This window comes from Ovis aries, chromosome X (assembly GCF_016772045.2).
Source record: "Ovis aries strain OAR_USU_Benz2616 breed Rambouillet chromosome X, ARS-UI_Ramb_v3.0, whole genome shotgun sequence".
Classification (NCBI taxonomy): Eukaryota; Metazoa; Chordata; class Mammalia; order Artiodactyla; family Bovidae; genus Ovis; species Ovis aries.
The window spans coordinates 120,195,364-120,216,172 of record NC_056080.1 but is presented as its reverse complement, the minus strand read 5'-3'; positions in this window follow the sequence as shown (position 1 = coordinate 120,216,172).

Here is a 20,809-nt window from a genome sequence, read left to right as displayed (position 1 = left end):
TATTCAGAAGTTATTTATGAAGCAAAACTATCTCCCTTTTGATTGGCTTTGCATTATTCTTTTACAATAGTGGTGTACTATACAGCACATTGGAGAAGGCAATGGCAACCTACTCCTGTATTCTTGCCTGGAGAATCCCGGAGACAGAGGAGCCTGGTGGGCTGCCGTCTACGGGGTCGCACAGAGTCGGACATGGCTGAAATGACTTAGCAGCAGCAGAAGCAGCATTTCACATTAGTAGGAACTTTCAATTGTTGAACATTTTAGGTGCCAACATTAAAAAAATTTTTTTTGAAGTATATAAAACCTGAACATAAAAACTGGGGCTCAACCTGATGCTCTGTGACAACCCAGAGGGGTGGGATGCAGTGAGGGCGGAGGGGGGGCGGGTGGGGGGCGTTGGGAGGGAGGTCCGAGAGAATGAACATATGTATACTTAAGGCTGATTCACGTTGTTGTATGGCAGAAGCCAACACAGCATTGTAAAGCAATTATCCTCCAATTAAAAAATAAATTTAAAAAACTTGTACTTTCTACACAAGATATTATATAGGTATCTACCATTTAGGGCTTCCCCTATGGCTCAGCTGGTAAAGAACCTGCCTGCCAATCAGAAGACACAGTAGACATGGGTAAGATTCCTGCAGAGGATCCCCTGAAGAAGGGAATGGCAACCCACTCCAGTATCCTTGCCTGGAAAATTCCATGGACAGAGGAGCTTGGCAGGCTATAGTCCTTGGGATTGCAAAGAGTTGGGGACACAACTGAGCACACACACACACATTTACTATTTAATAAACTCCCCATTAAAACAAACAATCTCATAATGGCTATGAAAATACATACATTTCATTTAAATTTATATTAAAAATCTTATTTACATTCCCCAACACTTGTTTTAATATTTTTTTTCTGGCATACATGCTTTAAAGGGCAGGACTGTGTTAGACAAAAATTGAGATATTAAAGAATCCATGGTAACTTGAAGAGAAAAGTAAGGTTAATAAGTCAACAGTATAAAGCAAGGTGATATGTTTGCTTTCAACAGTCTGTAAATAAAACTCCATGAAAGAAAGAAAACATGTTTTGAACAAAAGATAGAAGAAATAGAAAAGGAAAAGAGCGTACTGTATGGTTCAATTTATGAAATTCTAGAATTGCAAAAATAATCTATAGTGATCAAAGTAAGAAAGTGGTTGCCTGGAGAAACGGGGTGGGGATGAAATGACTACAATGGAGCAGGAGGATGGAAACATTCCATCTTCATTGGCATGGTGATTACAGAGGTGTGTACTCCTTCATCAAAACTGGACCATACTTTAAATATGTGCATTCTATTACATGTAAATTATGCTTTATTGAATTTTTTAAATGTCAAAGTGGGCAAGAAAGGGTACATTTTGGTTCAAATGTGGTCGTGTTTTAATCCTGAAAAACAATCCTTTATTTTTAAATGTGGACTATCCATGTTATTCTGAAGAAGTACATTCAGCTCTTTTGTAATGTTAGCATTTCCTCATCCAACTCAGGACTGAGTACTGGAATTTTAGTGATGACTCTTAGCCACATTAAAGACAGGCATTTCTTTGATAGACACTGCACTCTAAATGCCTACTTTTCCCCCATTAATTCAACTGAGGGAAAATAAAACAGCAAACTTATCCATTAAATCCTCACAGAGTTCTTAGGACTTTAAAAGTACAATTTGAATCGAAACCACCATTTTGTAATATTGTTTTTCAGGGCAGGCTGAAAGCAAAATAACAATACTTTTTGTAGGAAAAGCCAGATTGAACAATCACAAAATTACCTTTAATGTCACTTTTCAAAATATAAATAGCCTAGGAGGTAATAGGATTGCATATATGAGATTCAAAAATATCCTATGCTATTTTTGTGGGAGGGAATTGTATAGTGTTTGGATTGATATGCAGAGTGAGTTTGTGGTCAGAAGTAGCTTTCTTTTCTATCTAGAGTCAGTGGCCTACAAAAGAGAAAAATCTATAAAAATCAGGAGGAAATTTCAAAAAAAGAACTATTCAGTAAGATGGATAGAAACTTAAGATGACAGAACATTAGCAGAGTATCACTGAAACATACATTACCATATGTAAAATAAAGAGCCAGTGGAAACTTGCTGTATGACACAGGTACCTCAAATCTGGTGCTCTGTGACAACCTAGAGGGGTGGAAAGGGGTGGGAGATGGGAGGGAGGTTCAAGAGGGAAGAAAGGTGTATACTTTTATGTCTGATTCATGTTGATATATGGCAGAAACCAATACAATATTGTAAAGTAATTATCCTCCAATTAAAAATAAATTAAAGAGAACAGAAAATATATCTCAGACTTATGTATAAATGAGAGAAAAAGGCTAGGAAAGGAGAGTGTGTGATAGCTGCAAAACAATATAAAGAATGTTGTGGTTGTGGGGGAAGGAGCAAATCAAATAGGGCTGAAGAGACACAGAAATTGAGAAGAAGATTTAATTTCCCCTAGGGTATTCCAGATTTCTTCAAAATTAATTAAAATTTAAGGCATGTACACTAACATTTTACAAACACCAGAAAGTATATTTTCAGTTAACAGATTTTGAAGAAATTGTTCTAACTATCACATTGTCGTTTTTTTATGAATGAGCAGAAATGCTTCATTATGAAATATATCAATCTTTCCTCAAGGGGTGGGGTGCGAATTTGAAATAAATAAATCCTTCACAAATAAATGGCATAACCACAATCACAGCTCACATTGTTCTGACTGCAATAGTCACAGTTAACACTAGGAGGCTGTAATTCCATTGGCAGCAGTTCCCTTCTGACCACAAATGTCTAAGTCCCTGCAAGGGTAACTTGTACAGGATAGTGAAATTAAGTGTGTTGTACAGCAGGCAGAACATGCCATTACTGTGTATTAAAAGATTTTATGCTTTACAGCATTGCTATGTATAATTTTTATTGTATAGACTAATAACTTGGCCATCAACTTCTTCATCAAGCATGGAGTCTCACCATTGCTCCAAGATTACTACTAATTTTAAACCTCTGCTTCTTGAAACATACTAGGTAGAATCAGTTTTACATCCCTTTTCCTGAAGAAATTGTTTTTATATACTATAAGTCCTCTACCATTTCATTAAAATAGAGCTTTAATGTGATTGTGTGTTCTCACATAGTTATTTCAATAAATCTTTGTGCTACTCGGAGCCGTAAAAGAGATAAGAAAATACTGGTTCAATTCTTTAATTTATAACATTAAATGTATTTTCTGAAAGTTAGAGTAAAACAGCAAAGTTTCATCCAAGTTGTTTTTTACAACTTTGAATTCAGAACAATTATTTTTATTTACTGTTACAGGGATGAAAAATATAACAATTTGTTCTTATGGTCCATTGTATCTTGGATGATTAAAGGGGTAGTTACATTAAATTATTTAAATTGTGGCTTTAAATTTTATCACACAAATATTATATACTATGCTTTAAGCATGCTAATTTAGGTTGATGATTATGAGCTAATAAAATATTTTAATGTTTCAAATAGTACGGTAATTAACATTTCATATGTATTTCTCATCACAGGAGAAATGGTCTTTACAGCATACTATTTTACTTACTTAGTTGAATGAAAGGATTAGCTTTGTAGCAGAGGAAAATATTTTCTTCTACCCTCTTGGGCTCAGTAAATGAGGCCTGCAAATTAAACTGACAAAGGCGAGATTAAAAGAAGTAGAAGGTTTATTTCATATGCATAAGAAGCCACAAAAGAAAGCAGCTGGATTGTTTAATGGTTCAAGTTAAAGGCATAAATACCTAATTTAGTAGGGAAAAGGGAAGGGTAAGGAATTGCTTGTATGGAAAAAAAACAAATAGGTTTCATTAGGAAAGACAAATGGGTTTTAGGAGAGCTGACAGGAGATAAGATTGTGGTAATGTTTGTCTATACAGGTATGAGTGATCTTTCCATCTTCAAGAGCCATAAAACTCCCCTGGAGAGAGGGTTTATGGTAGCCTCATTTCCCAGAAGTTGTTGTTTTTAGTCAGATAAGGGAAGCTCCCAGGTGGCTTTTTTTCTGCATATATTGAATCTCAAAATATCTTCAACTTAAACGAATCTTTATACCAACTCTGGGGTTCTGAGTCTGTTCCACAGCTTTATATTTTGTATTTAAAACTTTCCGGTCATGTTTAGTATGCTCTGGGAAACTCTTTATGCTTAAAACATGTTAAATATTAATGTTGTTACACCAAAGTTATTTGTTCTACTGCAAAGATGTAGCTAGCTAATGTTTGTTTTAATTTTGTTTCCACATCTCAAAATAAATACTGTCAATTGATACTTTTAAAATAACTAATATGGAAATGGTGATTTTTCAAATGTTATTTCCCTTTCCAGCTTTCAGTATTGTTTTAATACATATGGGTAACATAGCTAGCACTTAAGTACTACTGATCTGTAATTATTTTATATGAAATGATGTTTTAACTTAATATTTGGCTTAGAATTTTGCTGATTCATTTATAACATTTAACTGATATTTAATTTCTTCTTTAACTGAAGGACTGACATTGATGTACATGCTATACTAATGCTTATTTTTTGTTTTTTTTTAATTCATTTTGTATAAATGAAGCTGTCTTTATTCTGGCACTAATGGATATCAGCCTCATTACTTTCTAGTTAACACTTTATATGTGAATAGCATGAATAGTTGCCTTACTTATAGAGTTCTTACTGCGGTTTTTTAAAATGTTTTCTTTTAGGGTTATCAGCCAATATCCATGAGCATCTGTAGGCCAATGTTCACCATCCTTCAAAAATAATTGTAAGTATTCCCATAAACATGCCCCAAATACTATTTGCAATGATATTCAACCATTACACTTAGGTGATTCCTATTATTTAGCCTATTTAGACCTACCTCTGAACTAGTAAAACATTTGCCATTAGTGACATACTATATCTAAAGAATATTATTTAACTGGTAAATAACATTTTAATGCAACCTAAAGAAAAGTCTCTATCTATTTTATTATCAAATAATGTGTTGAACAGACACCCTTGCCAAAGTGTTAATCACCATCAGAGTTTATATTAAACAAACAGAAAAAAGCATAAGAACAATTAAGTTAGTGAAGACAAAATGTGAATATTCTGTTTTCTCCTTAAACAAAGTCTTAATATCCAATATTGGTGCATACAAAATCCAGCTATTATTCTTATAATAAATTTTAGAAAACAAAGCTCTTAAAAATTCTTGGTGGAGTGACCTGAAAATTTCAGGAGTAAGGGCAAAGGCTTTGAACTTTTGTTTCTCAAAAGGGGATATCAAGTTACAAATGCTGAAAAAACTGCTCTAGAGAATGGGCTAGGCTTCCCTGGTGTCTCAGAAGGTAAAGACTCTACCTGCAATGCAGATTTGATTGGATAAATATATTACAAGTTAGGTAAGGTGGGTCAACATGTGGTCCCTCATTTTAAACTCCAGACTAAATAGGGGATTCTCAATTAAATTTAATTGTTCTTAGTGTCCTACAGATATATTTAATACCACAAAATGTTTTTAGAATGATAGTTTCGGGGGAAGAACAGATAGAATCGTAGAGGTTAGCTCTCTTTGACAAAAGAAATTTAAAAAAAAAACTTTTTGCATAAAATTAATATAAAATCATTATATAAATGAAATTAAATAATACAAAAATAAAGTGGAGAGTAGAAGTCTATCAAAATTGGAGAGAGATTAGAAATGGAATACAGTTGGGAATGTCTGTTGTATACATTATTGATAATCAAGAAATAAAATAAGAAAATGGTGATTTTTACATCCAGACAGTTGCACCAAAATTACTGTAGTAAAATGTACCAGTAGTCAGAATGGCAACCATTACATTGTCTTGCTTGTTTTTTAATGACTTTCACTTATGATGATGACAAAGGTTTTACTTCCTTTGTTTAATATGTATTGGAAAACTTACTGAAAGCCAGCTTTCCATAGAGGAAAAATTGACATTCAAAAAGTGTAATATGTAAAATTTGAAAGAGCCCCAGCAGGTGTCCTGGCAGTGCACAGGAAGCCACTCATTTTAAGTTCGTGAAGATCTGAGTTTGCCTGACGATGTTTTCACTGTTGGAGAAATAGGTTAAGGTGCACATGCAGGTAAGTTTACATTCTCAAGCTTCAAACTGTGCTCACACAAGGCCATCTCACACAAATCAATGGCCTCATACGCCTTGCCTCAGGACAAAGTAAAGATCAAGGTAGCAGAGACCAAGGTCAGCCTTAGCAGAAGGTGGCATTAAGACGGTTTCATTTTTAGTATCTCCATTTCAGTACTATTCCATTCTTATCATACTGTCTCCATGATGATCACTCCTGGCTCTTCCAGGCGTGTGCACCCCAACCCTCTCTGTACACACACCTGATGGCATCTTGCTTTTATCCGGAAGATTTAATACACAAATTCATCCTAGGGTGGCAATACATAATAACTCAGATCTCATCCAGAGAGGCACGTTTTAACACTGAAAATGTGGCTCCAACAGCTAAATTTATTGATGGGCTGAAAGAGAAAACATGCCTCCAATCTCACTTACATGGTTGCTGCCTACTTCACTTCTCCGAATGGCTGGCTTTGTCAGGGCATGTTAGTGACATGAAAAATATATGTATAACCAACCTAATATAAAATGTTAGAGACTGGCTACTTATGGTAAATAATTTTGTTAGTATTAAATGTGTTAATTATCACTGTATATAGAAGAATACCAAGAGTTATATTACAATGTATAATGTATATAAATACATCCACAACCTGATAGTCTCCAATTCTTTAAAATGTTGGGTACCTGGTGATTTCTGTGGCTACTTTAAGTTACGTAAGAGTCAATTAATTAAAAAAAAAGTCAGTTGACCTGATTTGTTTCCAGCTATCATTCAAATTTAATGAAACCTTCCCTAAATTCCTACTTATGTTACCGTGAAATATATATATCATAGTCAAGGTAATAATTTAGGTAATGTATTCAATGTCTCCTGTGAAAAATGATCAGCTGGACAACTGTGCTTCTCCTGAGCTGGATAGGTTTGTAATATCAGTAAGTATCAAAGGTAAATATTATCTTTCTTTTCTGTAAAGCCATATCAGCATTTAGAGCTTCTTCACAGAAAATGCTAATATAATGAAGAAATGGTGTACATACATTGATTCTATGCTATCATGACAGGATTTATACTTGTCACTCTCTTGACACATATATTAACAATTTAAGAATTTTATTTTTTAAACTTTTATTTATGTGGCCTTCTGTTGCTACCAATAAATACAAATTCACTTAGAATTTTTTAATAGGAGTTCTATGATATAAAACTATCTATTATGCAATATTTTCTCTAATAAAAATTAATTATAAATTAAAACTAAAATAGACTATAACAAAAATTAACTATTACCAATATTGATAGACAATTCCAGTATTTTACTTTGCAGTGTATTGTATTTGCTTTATTCCCAAAGAGTTTAATTTCTTGGATTTAATAAAATAAGTATGTTTTATCACTCTTCAACTCTTCATTTGGTTAAAGTAAATAATACATAATCAAAACCCATGAAAAGTGTACAGAATTGAGTGTGAAGTAACAGAATATAATGTGTCCTGTGTAGAGTATATGCCTTTTATATCACCTACAGAAACTAACATAGTATCTTGCACATAATATGCATTTAATAATATAGTCAATAATGAGTTTAATAATAACTATTGAACAAATAATGGTAAAATAATGTCACTTTTAGAAGAGTGGTGATCAATCGGGCATGATTTTCTATAAATGAATATATCTACACATTTAAAGCATAGGAAATCTATAGTCTTTATGAGAAAATTCCACATGTCATAGTTTTTACTTTTATTAATATTAAAAAATTAAGTGGTCCCTTATTATAATTAAAGTAAAAAATATGGCATTAACTACTTAATGAAATATTTATTGATTTTAATAATCAAATTTAACCAATTGATAACTTGAAAAACTACATACTATATGTGTTTTTCACTCTAAGTAGCCTATACCAAAATCCACAAAGGCTGACAACATAGTTTAGAATGTACACATTCTAAGCTATGTCAACTTTTCAAAAGTAAAAGTGACTTTATTTTGGAAAGGTTAGTAGCCAAGCAGTTTCAAAGGAGAATTACATTTCCATCCATACTAGATAATAATAGTAAAATAATTTCACATGTATGTTTTCTGTCTTTGGATATATGGCTTTCAAAGTATGCTTGCACCTTTAAAGTATACACTTTTAAAACATTCACCTCTCCTTAAATATAAAATATAGGAATAACTTAAGTAACTGCAGCAAACAGATTAGTACATGTCATATAGAGGACATTGTGGGCAAAGAGTTTATGACATAAAAAATGTTGATTTTTTAATTTCACTCTTAAAGTATTTATTAGTCTTTAGTACATATTGCTCTAAATTAAGTAATACCACATTTAAGAAAAATCAAATTAGATATTTTAATGGAGTGGAAGTTTTATGTGTTGTATGAAATGAATATTTGTGTATTGAGTCATGTTTCTATTACATTTTAATCTTATTTAAAAATTACTTTACCTCCACCAAAATTAAACATGTGATCCAGGCAAGTAATACACTGCATAGGCTAGCTTGCTACCAACTGCTTTCTGAAATATTCCTTCTTTGCAAATCTAGGTACGGTCATTCATTTAGCTTTCTCAAAATTAAATATCTTTATTTGCATATTTAGAGATACTAATAAACTAGTACTAAACTAATAAGACAATAAGAACATATGAAAATGGGAGAATGACAGTCTAACATGTATACTATCATGTAAGAATTGAATCGCCAGTCTATGACTGACGCAGGATGCAGCATGCTTGGGGCTGGTGCATGGGGATGACCCAGAGAGATGTTATGGGGAGGGAGGTGGGAGGGGGGTTCATGTTTGGGAACGCATGTAAGAATTAAAGATTTTAAAATTTAAAAACTAAAAAACTAAAAAAAAAAAAAAAAACCAAATAGTTGTGGTATATTCATCAAAACCTGTATGTAATTAACTGGCTTTCCATTGAATATTCCCCTTGACTTCACAGGGTTTTGATTATGTGAGAACATACTCTCAATGTGTTACAAGATTCTTAGTATCATTACTAATGGCACTATCACTTAAATAGTTGGATTAGACAAGAAACTGTCAGTCATCCTTACACATCTTCCTATCCCTTATGTCCCATAACCAAATTCATCACTAACTCCTGTCAGCTTTAGCTCCTAAATGTCTTCACTCCATTTCTATTATCATCATACCAGTTTGGCTTTCCATCATGTTTTGTCTGAGTACTGGGATAGGCTTCTAACTAATCTACACTGAATTATATATTTGCATTCCCAAATTTATTCTCCCAATTCTTCTTTCCCTTAGGATAAAGACCCATATCTTTATCATGGTTTATAGGAGACCACCTGATCTGGCCTCTGTCAACTTCTTCAGCATCATATTTTACCCTTTCCCCTTGCCTCCTCCTGCTTCAGCCACGTGGTATACTTCCAGTTCCTTGAACTCATCATTCTTTCTCTTCTTTTGTGCAAACCTCCTTGCATTTCCCACCTCTCCTAACACATCACTGGACAACTTCTATTAAGCATTCAAAACATAACCTGAAAGATATTTCTTTCTGGGAATAGGGAAGACTTCCTGCCTACCTTACCTCCCAAGACTAAGTCACCTTCCTCTGTTAAATACCCTCATAGATAACTCTGTATAACTTTCTATCATACCACTTATCTCAGTCCATAATTATACATTTATGTTTGTGATTAGCTGAGGACTGCCATGTCCTCCATTAGATGTGAACTCCATAAAATCAGGGACTGTTATTTGCTTGCTCAATATTATATTTTTAGCATCTAGCACAGTTTCCAGCATATGATTCAGTAACAATTCATTGACTGACTAACTGAATGAACAAATAGGCATTATCTCTTAAAAAGCATTTGTTTAACCTTTTGAAGTGGTTAACATGTGGCTGTTCAATTGCAGAGGATTTTTCTACTCCCCCTGGTGGTAGCTAGTGTTAGTTATAAATATTGCATCCTGGTGAAAAATTAGATCCCTCAGTTACTATGGCCTTACCATAGGGTTGCAGATGTGAGCTATCAACTAACTTTGATAAATACAATAGTAAAAGTATTATAATGACTTTAAATGTAATATTAGCTATACAATCAGCTGACACTTATAAATGCCTGATGCCACATATGAATTGTTGACTGGTCCAACAGGGATATTGAATAGGTCTCTCTTACCCTGTTTCAGGCACCAAGAACTTCATATTCACATAACTAAATCATATCACTGCTATGCATTATTAAATAAGAAAACTAAAATTTATGGCAAATGAATTATACCATAACCTGTAAAGTATTAAGGATTATTGCTAATGAGGCTTACACATTAAAAAAAAGATTAGGAGTTTGGGCAGGGATGGACTGGGAGTTTGGGGTTAGTAGGTGTACACTATTACATACAGAATGGATAAACAATAAGGTCCTACTGTATAGCACAGGCAAATATATTTAACATTCTGGGATAAACCATAATGGAAAAGAATATAAAAAATAATGTATATATGCGTATAACTGAATCACTTTGCTGTACAGCAGAAATTAGTGCAATATTGTAAATCAATATACTTCAACAAAAATTAATTTTAAATAGACTATTCAATATATATTGAATTTAATTATGAATAATCATTGATTATATGAACATATGGAATAGTGAGTGAAGTTGCTCAGTCGTGTCCGACTGCGACCCCGTGGACTGTAGCCTACCAGGCTCCTCTGTCCATGAGATTCTCCAGGCAAGAATACTGGAGTGGGTTGCCATTTCCTTCTCCAGGGGATCTTCCCGACCCAGGGATCGAACCCGGGTCTCCTGCATTGGAGTCAGACACTTTAACCTCTGAGCCACCAGGGAATGGAATATATATAAATATAATTGAAATATGATGTTACTAAATGAGTACATTGTCAAGTGGTCTAACTCTTGGTTCATATGTCCTCCTGGCTAACCAAGCTTTCTTATTTCTGCTTTAGTCTCACACTGTAGTTTTATTCCACTGAATTGTACTATCTTGCACTACACTATCTATCAGTGGCCCAAAATTTGTTTTAAATTACATACATCTGCCATAACTCATCAGAGAAGGTGATGGCATCCCACTCCAGTACTCTTGCCTGGAAAATCCCATGGACAGCCCATGGGGTCGCGAAGAGTCGGCAGGACTGAGCGACTTCACTTTCACTTTTCACTTTCATGCTTTGGAGAAGGAAATGGCAACCCACTCCAGTGTTTTTGCCTGGAGAATCCCAGGGACGGGGGAGCCTGGTGGGCTGCCATCTATGGGGCCTCACAGAGTCAGACATGACTGAAGTGACTTAGGAGCAGCAGCAGTACCCATAACTCATACATTTTTAACAGCATAGTCATGTTTCCATTTTTTTTATCTTTTAAAATATTGACAATTTTAAGACAGCATGATGAGAGCCAGAGCAATGTTTTGCAGAAATTTCTGTGGATAGAATCATCTGGGGATCCATTTAAGGATCAGTAAATCTAATCAGTAGGTCTGGGAAGGAGCCAGAGAGTTTGCATTTCTAACAGGCTCCCAGGTGATGTTGATGCTGCTGGCCTACATTCGGCACAGCAAGGTAACAGAGCTGGAGTCAACAAATATTTTATGTAAACAGGCAGGTAGTAAATATTTTTGATGTTGTGGACCATATGGTCTCTTGCAACTTTTCAGCTCTGCTGTTGTAGCTTGAAGTCAGCCAGAGACAACATATACCCAAATGAGTATGAGTGTGGCTGGGTTCAAAGAAAATTTTATAAAAGCTGAAATTTGAATTCCATATACTTTTCACTTAGTATTATGTATTATTCATCTTTTTAAAAATTTTCAGAACCATATAAAAATGTAAATGCCATTCTTAGCTCATGGGCCATAAAAAATAGTCTGTAGTCTGCTGACCACTCCACTCATTCATAAAGTACCAATGGATAACTTTGCATGAGGCTTGTCAATTACAAATTAGCATTTGCCATCTACCTCTACAAGGATTAAATCATGTGCTGCTTCAGCTGCTGATTTTCAGCACTTACTGAAGGGAGTTCAGAGTGGAGATCAGAAATGAGGCACTCTCTGCTCTGGAAAAACTGGTAGAACAGGTCTTCAGAGAGCTCTTAGCTCTCTTAGGTTTTCAGAAGCTGAAACCTCTTAGGTTTTCAGAAGCTGATTTTATGACCCCCAATTCTTGGCATCTCCTTATGTCTAGAAAAGCACTAAATTCCTTCATGGTGACATCTGCTTCTCATGACTAGCAAAAACCTCCTGCAAAAATATAGTCAAGCAGTGCTTGACTGCATGTATTCCTCCTTCAACAAAATCACATATATACTGATCTTCCCCCCTACCTCGCTGGAGCAGTTTCTCAGAGCTATCTGAAATGCTGTCTCCTGGGCTATAGTGCTCATTTTGCTCCAAATAAAACTTAACTCACAACTCTCCTGTTGTGCGTCTTTTTTAAGTCAACAGGCTAAAGGTATGTGGTAAGATAGTTTCTGTAGTAAACACTGGCTAGGCCTTGAAGAAGTAATGGTTTTCTGGATAGAGAAGTGGGAAGTTCTGAAAGAGAGATACAGCAACATCATTAGTGGTTTCTAAACTAAAAGCACAGGAGTGTTGAAAAAAAACAAGCCTGTCTGAGTGGAGAAAGTGCAAAGGAAATGGGGATTCCTTATCTGCATGTTTAAATACTATCCGATTTTAGTGAGTAGTGATGTCAGGTGAGCAGAATGAGAAGTGGGGGGCGGGGGATGCTATTAAGTTTCACATTTTGGAATTTCAAGAGAGGACTGGTGTCCTGGGAGGGAGAAAGAGAATAGAAATAATTAAGGAAATCAGAACAAAATGCATTTGAAAGGTCAGGACTCTCTGCAAGTGACTGCAGACTGTTCTCATTTGAAAGCTTTGTGGAAACATTGATGTAATTGATCAGAGTTTGCAATTCATTGATGAATAGTGACAGGAGTATCACAAAACCAGATAGAGCAAGGCAGGCAAGCCATTTGTTCACTGTTAAAGCACACAGCAGACTCAAAAGGTAAACCAAGTAAGAACCGAGGGCTGAAGATTAAAAAGATGGTCTCTACCAACGTGTCAGTATCTGATAGACTTTGCTGAAGAGCTACAAAGTAGGCTTACATGATAAAAGGCACAATGAGCATATAGGTTTTATAGAAGATGTTTTTATTACTTCTGCGGAAGTGTCAGTGGAGTGATATTATGAAATATTACAAAAACAAGAGTTGAGAATTACGAAAGATGGAATATCAAGTACAAAACTAACTCAATCCCAATACTTTTTGGAATTCTTTCTCTTCCTCTGTCTTTCCATTTCCCATGTTATCCCTCCCAAAAGGACTCTGTCCAGTTGTCTTAAAGTTGTGTTTCATTGGCATGCTACAAGTGAAATAAGATTCACTAGGAACTTATTAACAAGAGACCTCAGGATTTTTAAAAAAATTTCCCAACAAGCTAACAAATGGGGAATTTTTACTACCACTTATTTACCTAGATCTCCCCCAAAATAGGGAGTGCATCTACTAGTATCTGTGACTTAGTCATAATTCAAGAGTAAGAAATGGAAGGCACAGCAAAAGGAGAGTTTTCATTTTTCCACACTGAAAGGAAAGTGCCAATTTTGATCAGAAAATTTTAGGTAATTTTCAAATACTGACTAACCATAAGAGGAAAGGCAACATGGCTTTATTAATCTAAGTTAGGAGAATAGCAAATGTAGACAGGGAATTGTAAGTTTAACAATCAAAGGACCTGTGACCAAGTTTCCCATCAAATGAGGAGATGTTATACATAGTTATAAGCTATCATTTATTGAACAAACACTACCCAGTGTCAGGCAATGTGCTAAAAATTATACAAATGATTCCATTTTATTTTCACATTTCAATGAAAGTGGTTATTATTACCCGTACTTAATATATGAGGTCTCGAGTTTTAAGTGAGTTATCCAAAGTCTCTTTCGAGTCCTAGGGACTTGCCTAAGAAAAATTGCTACTATATCAATCCAGCAGTCTAGCATTTATCAAATGCTAGAGAAAAATTAGCTACTGTTGCTTTCCCTGATATTATTGTTATTAGTATTACGGCCATTTTCTTATCTCCTCTAAACCCTTTCTAGCTCAACAACATGGAAGTCAGCATGATATAATTTTGTCAGATGGATTACATGCAACAACCCATTTAAAGTTTCTAGTATTTAAAAGCCAATTAGTAAATGTCAAAACTGTATGAGCTTTTCTCTTGAAGGATACTTTTTATTTTTAAATGAGGAGAAACAAAGCAGTAGATACTGCTACTTCTGATTATTTAGTGGTGTGCCCCTGGATAAAGAAGTTGACAATTTGTTCTCAGAAATCAATGTTTGACTAGAAAATGAATTTGGTTTAAGTGTCTGGCATCAGGAGGTTAAGAGAGTTTATGGTTAAAATATTTAGCACACACTTCAAAGTTTCTGAGCTTTTTTCCTGCTCCATCTACTACCTAAGTTTGTATCTCTAAGGACTGGTACAGATATTTCCAAAGTATTTGTATATTTAACAAAGTATTATTATTCATAATGCTTTTGAAATAGTATAATTCATTCTTTTGTGCCCCAGTTTAAACATTGTCATTTAACAGTTCAATTAATGTTTACTGATAATGCAGAATTGCTCAATAAATGTGTTCAATAAATGTTGGATGAAAGTGTGAATGACTCATGTCCATTATTATTTTTTTTATTTCTTTTGATCTCTGCAAAGAAAGCTTCCTTTAAATTGGATATATACTTATCTCTGCAAATTCATTTTAATAAAACACATAATGTTCTGCTGGATATAAAAACGTAAATGAATTAGTCTTTATTACACTTTATTTCTTAGTATTATATTTAAAATTGGTACTTGATGTGCTAACAGTTAAGTGTAGCTCACCTTCCGTACACTGTTCGCTCCTTGGTGCTTTTCTTCATTTAATATTCATTTTGATGAATTTGGCACTCCTGATGCCTTTAAGTGCAAGCCAAAATTTCAGTTTACTAATAGATCTTTATGATATTGGCTAACAGTAACCTCTGATTCTAAAAAGGAAAAAAAAAATGACCAAGTATCCCTAGCATCCAAAAGAAATCTAAAATTTCAGTGTGTTCTCTAAATTTGTCCAATAAAGGAAGAACTAGAAAGTACTTCTTCTTTCTGGTAAGGACAGGAGGGCCAAATCCATCAGTTCTACAGTTTGTTTCAGCTCTAGAAAAGCATTTGGTGGAGGGGATTATAATTAATGGATTCAAGAAGATTTAATCTTCTTTAAGAAGTGAATCTTTCAAGTATATATGGAATTTGTAAGTAAATTCTGTTTCTTGCTAGAACTTTAATTTATAAGATCATAAATTTGTTGGTTTTGGTACCATGCAAGTTATTGCTGATCTTCATAATAGTTTTTGTGTAGCAGTGGAGACAAGCCAGATTGGAGAGGGTTTAGATGTTAGGAAATGAAGACAGCATGTCCAGATAACATGGTGGAATGGGGTGGTGGGAACCGATAATACTTGTCCTATTTGAGGGGCAGGACTTGGTGATTTTGAACAGTAAGAGAGAAGGAAGGTTCAAGAATGACTCTCAAGTCTCTGGCTTGACCAGTTAGTGATATGACATACTTTTTGCTGAGATGGGGTATACAGGAGGAGGTGGAGAACTTTTGTTTGTGGAAAGGGACAGAGGTAAGTTTAGTTCAGACATGATGGATTTGAGTTGCTTCTAAGATGTCAATTGGGTGATATCTAGTAGGCAGATGGGTAGGAAGTTTTTCTGTGGCTTTCACTTCCATCTCAGTTGTCTTCCACTGTAGATGGCCCTTTCCCCATCTCTGATTTACTTGTCAATACAAAGACATCACTTTCCTTCTAGAAATTTGTCTATAGTTCATTTCCCTTTCTGATGCTATATTTAAAATTGAGATACAATTTTAATATCATAATTTAATTAATGTTAAAAAGTACATTTTTAAAGAGAGATTATATGGGGAAACGTTTTTTACTTGACAGCTGATCATTGGAAAGATAGCTCAGGGAAAGCAAGCTATAAAGTCAATGAGGGAAAAGAAATGAAGAATGGGTAAGATTTGCTTGTGTTGTAATAAAGTATAAGAAGTGACCTCTGAATCCAGCAATGAAGATGGAGTTAAATTTAGAGTGTGGCAAGGGCAGGAGGAGGAACACTTCAAGTGCATTTGGAGGGGGGAAGGACTTCATGAAAAGACTGGAATGAAGCAGAGCTGATGGGGCCTGTGACCTTATTGGGTTGTTGTTGTCATTCAGTTGCTCAGTCATGTTCAACTCTTTGTGACCACATGGACTGCAGCATGCCAGGCTGTCCTTCACCATCTCCTGGAGTTTGCTCAAACTCATGTCCATTGAGTCAATGATACCATCCAACCATCTCATCCTCTGTCACCCACTTCTCCTCTGCCCTCAACCTTTCCCAGCATCTGGGTCTTTTTGAATGAGTTGGTGCTTCACATCAGGTGGCCAAAGTATTGGAGCTTCAGCTTCAGCATCAGTCCTTCCAATGAATAATCAGGTTGATTTCCTTTAGGATTGACTGGTTTGATCTCCATACACAGTAATGAAATAACGTGGGGTACATCAAGTGAAAGCAACATGGAAATGATAGAGGAAGGTGCTGACTAAGGGGTTTTGATAATACTTTAAGCAGCTCTTCCAAAGAGAAACTCCTGTAACTACTGAGAAATAGAGGACTGGATCACTCATCTTTGTCTCACAGTCCTGATGCTTTGGTATTGTGCCTTCCAATTACTACACCTGTAACAAACATCCCCTACCACCAGGTGGTATAGAGTCATGTCATGTTAGAGTTGCCGTTGTTTGGGACTCTGGTGGGGTGAAATTCTTTCCAAGCCACAACTTTAAAAATCTGGTCATCTATTTAGTGTCCTATTTACTATCCAGACAACATTTTGGGAAAAGTTAAGATCATCACTTCTCAATAATTCATAAGCTTAGGGAACTGATTTATATGTTAAATTCCCAAGGGAGGCACCAAAGCAAATGTACTTTACACTTATATATGACTTTTATTTCCAGACAACTTTCACTATGTTTGCTATCCAACATTGAATTTTAAAAAATTACTACAAAAATATTTTTTACTCCTTTTCCACAATTAACCAGTTGAGATCCCTATGGTAGACTTACAGCTGTGAGAAGGGATATCCACTGAATTGCAGGAAAAGAAAAGAATATCTGGGCTCTAAGGCCTTCTGAGGAAGGTCAGTGGCAATTTGGATAGCAGGAGCTGGCAGAATACAGATCCAGTAGTTCTGCCTTAATTATACTTTATGATATCATGCCCCAGAGAACATAAAGTTCTCAGTTTATTTTTTTGGAAAAATATATAAATCTAAGATCATTATTTTTGACTCTTCATATTAATAAGTAGTGCATTAAGTTTGCATTAGAACTAAAAATGATGTAACCTAGTTTTAAGAAGCAAAACACTACAATTTACATACCAAAATACCCCTGTCACAGGAAAAGAATGATGCTTATAGATGTAAATTACTCAGTTTTCACACAATTTGCTGTAAACATTTGACTAGTAGCAGAGTCCAGAACTAGTAGTTGATGGTGATAACACTAAATCTTATCCTTTTCCCTCTCATTTGAATCTCTGGAGGTTAGAATAAAGAATAAGTGGACTAAGTTATTTTGATAATATAACCTTGAATATTAGATTAATCAACAGAAATAATTATGGAGAATTACTATATGATTGGCACTATGCCAGGAATTATGGGGGGTGACAGATAATTCTTAGGTAGGCTGTATGACATCTGTGTTTGTTCATAATCCTATTGATGAGATAAAACTAATTATGGTAAAACAAACAAAAAAGGCAGAATGTTACAAAAAGCCAAATTGTATGCTCTGAGCCATGAAGATTATACAGATATAAAGGGGGAGGAATCAATGAAGCCTGCATTTTAGCATTTCATAATCTTCAGGAAGTGAGCTTACAAGTTGGGACAAATTAAATACAAATTTGCCGTCATTTTATCTTCCATCTCATTAGGCAGTCTTTTTGTCTCAGGCCTTATCCAGACTTTCACATAATTATGTATCTTGTACATAGTAGGCACCCCGTAAATATCTGCTGGTTGAGTGATTAAATTCTTGAGACAGATATTAGTAAAAGGAAGCAAAAGAGAGGCATTTTGCTTTTCTGTCCAATTTACAGTTGTCTTGAGAAAAAATCTGTACTGACCATGGAGAGAGTAACTTATCATTAGATCTGAAAGTAAAGCTGATAGATCTGCTTCTTAAAGACTACAATGCCCAGTAGCTCACCCTCATGACACTGAAGAATGAAGGTAAATTTTTGAATGTTTGTTGGATTATAAAAACAATTTTGGCTCACTTGTCTCCACCAATTAGTTATGGTTTAGAATATCAAGATTTTAATAATGCCAGGAGTCAAATTTTCAGCAGAAATGTTTCTCTAATGCTTTGTATATCACCAGATTTTAAGTAAATATTTAAGTAGTGTGAGTTTGGGCTCCTTTTAGAAGCAGTATTCAAGTAGTATCTATCTTATGCTAAAAAAAGGTTTATTTTTTTTAATCTTCATAGCTTTATACTAAAGAACTTTTGCTTGTTTAGACATGCTTCTCTTCCACAAAAACAAGGGTATTGAATAATATTGTTGCAATTAACGCCAAGTGTGAAAGTCACTGAGTCATGTCCAATTCTTTGCAATCACATGGACTGTAGCCCACCAGGCTCCTACCATTCCCTTGTCCTAGGGATCTTCCTGACCCAGGGATTGAACCTGAGTCTCCTGCACTGCAGGCAGATTCTTTACCATCTGAGCCACCCAGGAAAGCCCAAATTAATGCTAAGTAAGTACATAATTTTACTGGGACATGGTTAGTCAATAATGACACAGGATGGTGGCCACAGATGAAGTAAAAATCTTGACTAAATTTTTTTTTATTTTAAATTTATTTCTTAATTGAAGGATATTTGCTTTACAGAATTTTTTGGTTTCTGTCAAACATCAACATAAATCAGCCATAAAAACTTTGACTACATTTCTTTTAGGTGAATTATCTCTACTACAGCATTGCATTTTTATGAGTATGCATATTGAAAGTAATATTATAATTTAGCATTAAGGCTACTGCAATCATATATAAAATGGTTACTACGGGAAACTGTAACAGCTTTTCAAAATTGTGGTATAATGAACACATATTTTTGACATGATGAATGAAATGGGACCACAACTTCATAAATGAATGGTCTTCTGAGGAAAATGTGATCTGTTAGAACCCATAATTAATAGTTTGTCTCATGTTATTTTCCATGTTTTTATATTTATATCCATCAAATAGCACATTGAAGAGAGTATCTATATTCTAACAGGTTAACCAACAGTTTAGAAATAAGTCTCCTTTATTGGAAAAACAGAAACAAGTGCAAATTCATATTTCAGTTTGCCATTATTCTAGAATTTTAGGCAGGAAAATATGTTCTTTATGAGTCATAGATAAGCCTCACTGCACTGTAAATTTTGGAGTACACACTTTTTCCTCTGCTCTTAAATTGGGTACTGCTTATTTTTAAATTGTTTTCTTCCTCCTCAATTTTAAAAACCTTTCACCATAACAGGCCTAGAATATCACCAGTAATTCTCATTTTGCTGAGAATGTTCATCTATTTGATTCCATTCGGTTTCAGGCATGTAGGAAAAGTTCTAAACCTCAGCTTCAGTAATGGAACTTCCTTATCCAGGGAGGGCAGGCAAGAAGGAAATCGAACTTTTTATACCTGCTGTACTGATAACATTTTTAAAGTTTGCAAGAACCAGGCATTTGAAGGAATGTAGATCAATAACTATGCATTACTAGCAGAAGTATACATTGTACAACTACTTGATGGAAAAAGTTGGCATTATCTCCTAAAACTGAATATTCACAATGTGTATACAATATATTGCTTTAGTTTTTGATTGATTAACCAATTTTGCCAATGGAGCCATGTTTGCTGAAATTATAATGGTGATTCACATACCAATGGTTATAATTAATCCAGTCTTATGCACTTATGGCGGAGAAGGCAATGGCAACCCACTCCAGTACTCTTGCCTGGAAAATCCCATGGATGAAGGAGCCTGGTAGGCTGCAGTCCATGGGGATGCTAAGAGTTGGGCACAACTGAAGTGACTTAGCAGCAGCACCAGCATGCACTTATGGGCTTCCCTCATAGCTCAGATGGTAAAGAATCCACCTGCAGTGCAGGAGACCTAGGTTTGATCCCTGGGTTGGGAAGATCCCCTCGAGAAGGAGTTGGAAACCCACTCCAGTATCCTTGCCTGGAAAATCCTATGGACAGAGGAGCCTGGTAGGCGGCAGTCCCTGGGGTCACAAAGAGTTGGACACAACTAAGCGACTAACACTATGTGCTTACAGTCAGACTATTTCTCAAATTCTAGGATGGGTGAGCTCCCAAGCTACCAAATGGGGCATCATTTGGTAAGGCAGCATAAGCTAGGGCAAAACTAGAAGAGATAGGCTTTTAAAAAATAGGAACATTATACATTTAGACAAGGACTTTGTTCATAGAATTTTATCAACAACTTA